The sequence below is a fragment of the Eriocheir sinensis genome, chromosome 19, assembly GCF_024679095.1.
Source record: "Eriocheir sinensis breed Jianghai 21 chromosome 19, ASM2467909v1, whole genome shotgun sequence".
In the NCBI taxonomy this organism is placed as follows: domain Eukaryota; kingdom Metazoa; phylum Arthropoda; class Malacostraca; order Decapoda; family Varunidae; genus Eriocheir; species Eriocheir sinensis.
The window spans coordinates 8,137,999-8,142,797 of NC_066527.1; positions in this window are offsets into that span (position 1 = coordinate 8,137,999).

Here is a 4,799-nt window from a genome sequence, read left to right on the forward strand (position 1 = left end):
CCGAAAGTGGGCAGTTTAGAAAGCAAAGACTGGTGCCAGACTCTATCGAAGGCTTTCGATATGTCTAGCGCAACAGAGAAAGTTTCACCGAAACTGCTAAGAGAGGATGACCAAAAGTCAGTTAAGAGAGCAAGAAGATCGCCAGTAGAACGCCCCTTGCGGAATCCATACTGGCGATCAGATAGAAGGCTATAAGTGGAAAGGTGCTTTTGAATCTTCCGGTTAAGGATTGATTCAAAAGCTTTAGATAGACATGAAAGTAAAGCTAATGGGCGGTAGTTTGAGGGATTGGAGCGGTCACCCTTCTTAGGCACAGGCTGTACAAAGGCACACTTCCAGCAGGAAGGAAAGATAGATGTTGATAGGCAGAGACGAAAGAGTTTGACCAGGCAGGGTGTCAGCACAGAAGCAATAGGAGGCACTCCATCAGGTTCATAAGCCTACTGAGAGTTGAGGTCAGAGAGGGCATAGAAATCATCATTAGGAGGAATCTTAATAAGAGGCATAAAGGAGTCAGAGGGGGGATAAGTAGGAGGAATATGCCCAGAATCGTCTAAGGTGGAGTTCTTACAGAAAGTTTGAGCGAAGAGTTCAGCCTTAGAGACAGATGAGACGGCAGTGCTGCCGTCAGGGTTAAGGAGATGAGGGAACGAGGAAGAAGTGAAATTGGAGGAGATATTTTTGGCAAGATGCCAGAAGTCACGGGAAGAATTAGAAGAAGCAAGGTGTTGACATTTTCTATTTATAAAAGAAGTTTTGGTAAGTCGGAGAATAGATTTGGCACGATTCCGGGCTGAAATGTATAGATCACAGTTAGTGGGAGTTCGAAGGCTCTGGAACCTTTTGTGAGCTGCCTCTCTATCTTTAAAAGCACGAGAACAAGCATGATTGAACCAAGGCTTCTTAGCATTAGAAGTAGAGAAAGAACGTGGAATGTATACCTCCATTCCAGAGACAATCACCTCTGTGATGCGCAGAGCACACACAGAGGGGTCTCTCCTGGAAGCAGTAATCATTCCACGGGAAATCGGAAAAGTACATCCTCAGGTCGTCCCACCGAGCTGAAGCAAAATGCCAGAAGCATCGCCTCCTCAGTGGGTCCAGAGGATGTACAGGAGCGATAGGACAGGATACAGAAATAAGGTTATGATCTGAGGAGCCCAACGGAGAGAACAGTTTGACAGAGTAAGCAGAAGGATTAGAGGTAAGAAAGAGGTCTAGAATGTTGGGCCTGTCTCCAAGACGGTCGGGAATACGAGTAGGGTGCTGAACCAGCTGCTCTAGGTCGTTGAGGAGAGCAAAGTTGAAGGCTTGTTCACCAGGCTGGTCAGTGAAAGAGGATGAGAGCCAAAGCTGGTGGTGAACATTGAAATCTCCCAAGATGGAGATTTCAGCGAAGGGAGAGTGGGTCAAGATGCGCTCCACTTTAGAGTTCAAATAGTCAAATAATTTTACATAGTTAGTAGAGTTAGGCGAGAGATAAACAGCACAGATGTATTTAGTAATAGAATGACAATGAAGCCTTAGCCAGATGGTGAAAAATTCAGAGGAGTCAAGGTTGTGGGCACCAGAGCAAGTGATGTCGTTGCGCACGTAGGCGCAACATCCAGCTTTGGATTTAAATTTAGGATAGAGATAGTAGGAGGGAACAGAGTAGAGGTTGCTGTCAGTAGCCTCAGAAACCTGTGTTTCGGTGAGGAAGAGAAGGTGAGGTTTAGAGGAGGAGAGATGGTGTTCCACAGAATGAACCTTAGAACGGAGACCGCGAATGTTGCATAAATTGATAAGGAGGAGGTTCGAGGAGTTATCAGGACACCTCTCAAGTCGGCAGCCAGAAGAGTCCTCACGCAGTTATTTTTTCGCCAGCCTGTAATTTAAGCAATAGTCGTTGGTGGGGAACTTTGGAAAATCAAACATACACACACACACACACACACACACACACACACACACGCACACGCACACATACACAGACACACATTATTTGCTCTCTCTGTCGATTCCATTTCTGCTGATGCATACCACTGAGGCCTTTGTCTGTCTGTCTGTGTATCTGTGTGTCTGTCTGTCCGTTTATTTGTGTATGAGCATGTGTCTGTCCGTTTTTTTGGGGGGCTATCTGCTGAGAGAGAGAGAGACACACACACTCAGGCGGCGGGCGCTCAGTGGGTGGGTGGAGGGTTCGAAGCAAGTCTCGAATTAATCAACAGCTTCACGAGGCGCGAGTGTTCCGCTTCACTGTGCAACGACGATGATGGTGGTGATTATGGTGGTGATGATTATGGTGATGATGGTTGTGGTGGTGGTGATGATGATGATGATGATGATGATGATGAGAATGAGGAGGAGGAGGAGGAGGTGGAGGAGGAGGGTTGGTGTTACTGTGATGGTGATGATGATAATGTAGGTGCTGTTGTCTGTGCTGCGTCGCCTCGTTTAAAGAGCCGATTGCGTCGTCCTTCACACGGCCGAGCCTTAGATGCTTGCACCATTTTCGTGGCGCGTCGCTATTTTCCGGTAATTAATGTTCTTTTAATTAAAGGACAAGCCCTGCACTGCGTATCCCAAGTGAGGCCGACCAACGAGTTAACGAGGGACGATATCACTCCGAATAATAAGTCATTGATGCATAAAATAAAGAGTATGGGTCCCAGCACTGACCTAGTTACAGAGAGCCACCGGAAGGCCTGTCCGTTGATTAACCCCCCGTTGTTTTCTGCAGGGAAGGGAGGCTCGTGTCCCCGAAGTCAGATCGCGTCCCACGTCCTCTGACTGGCTCGCTTAAGGAACATGATCGGTTAGTAATTTGTCAAAGGTTTTCTGTAAGTCAAGCTATATATCATCGCTAAGGATGTGATCACCGGAGGCTTCCCACACACCGTGGAAGACGTCCAATAAGCGAGTTGAGCAGGAGTATTTACGTCTAATGCCCGTCCTGCGTATCGAAAAATTACATTACCTTCAAGGAACTCGACAATTTTGTGTCTTAAAATGTTCTCGAGGATCTGCCCGCCTAGGATGGAAATATTTTGGGCCTGGAATTTACGGAGGAGGAGGAGGAGGAGGAGGAGGAGGAGGAGGAAGAGGAGGGCTTAGGTAAGGACTTGAGTTTCAGGTGGCATTAAGATGAGGATTATAGTCTGACCAATAGGAGGAGGAGGAGTAGGAAGGGAGGAGGAGGAGGAGGAGGAAGAGGAGGAGGAGGAAATAGCAAGAGGGGAATGTTAGAGAGAGAATGTGTGTGTGTGTGTGTGTGTGTGTGTGTGTGTGTGTGTGTGTGTGTGTGTGTGTGTGTGTGTGTGTGTGTGTGTGTGTACGATTTTCCTTGTCTTAAACAATATATACAGCTATTCTCAAGTATATCTTATCAATTTATCTCTTTCTGGCTCATCTCGCTATGCCCAGCAGTTTTCTCTTGTTATTAGGGAGCGAAGGATGAAGATATTCTAATTTCGATCAGGAATAAAATAAAGTGGATTTAGGCAGGTCATACCATGCAAAAATCTGAAAAAGAGGCATAGAGTTAAAGTTACAATGATGCAACCCCCAAAACTATAAAGGCAAAGAAGCTTGAGAAGAGACGAAACCAGAGCCTATGCTGAAGCACGGGAGAGTACAGTAACATCAGAAAGGGAGAGGTGGAGAACGTTTGGAAAGGCCACTTTCCTCCCGATGGTGATGATGATGATCCCAGCTGGTGCTAACGTGGACAAAGAAAAATGAATGTGGCAGCTTTATGTATCTGACTCCCACAAGTGGGGCGAGGTCTTTGACCTTCACATATGTTATGTCACCGTCGGGCCATACGCCCTTCAAATATAAGCCCCATTGAAATGTCCCACAATAGCGAGCCGGACACTCACTCCACAACCGTCATGGGACCGTCCACACGAGTCGCCGCGACCAGGTTTTCCCTCGCGCTGCTGGTGCTGTTTCTGCTGCAGGTAACTCGCGATGAAGAACTGTAGCTTTGATTTAACTAGAGATTTTCATGATGCTAAGGTTCTAGGCGTTTTTGCCTCTTTTTCATTATAAATGTCGAACTCTTAAAAGTGCTGGAAATGTAGGTACTTTGAATATGATTGCTTGAAATGCAAAAGAATCTCCTCATAACTGTTTCAAGGAGCCATAGAATTACTGATTATCACCATCATTCTCGTGGGTTATTTAGAAAGTCACTCACATTTATTATGAGAATCACAACATTAAATCTGGAACGAGATCCTGTTTGTCATAGTTATTGACTTCGAAATGACCCTTCTATAATTTACGATGCAACCAAATATCAAAGTTATGGTCTCCTTGTCCTTGACAAACAGCAGTTGGTGACAGAAAACGATTAGGGGAAGATGTTTTTTTTTTTTTTTTTTTTTTTTTTTTACGTTATTGCCTATTGCGCCGGTAGGCATCTTCCCGGTGGGGCCTGATGGTCGGCCCAAGGCTTCTTCCAGGTGGGGCCTGATGGTCGGCCCAGCCCGTTCTGGCGCAGGCGAGTGTTTATAGTGGCGCCATCTTGCATTGGCTCATGCTGCCCCCCGGAACTCGTTCTTGATTCGCTTGGACGGCTTCCTCTAGAGTCCGGGTTGATGGGTGGTCTTCAGGACAGCATGTGGGTAGTTTTAAGCCACTCGGCGGTGACTGAAAAATCCGAGTGGTAGCGTGAGGATTCGAACCCGCGTCGTCCATCACGCGGCGAATGTGGGTCCAGTACGCTATCACTTCGGCCACCGCAATATTAATTATCCACATCCCTTATTTTCTGAACACAAAAGCCAGCTTTCCCCTTCCTTAGGTCTTAT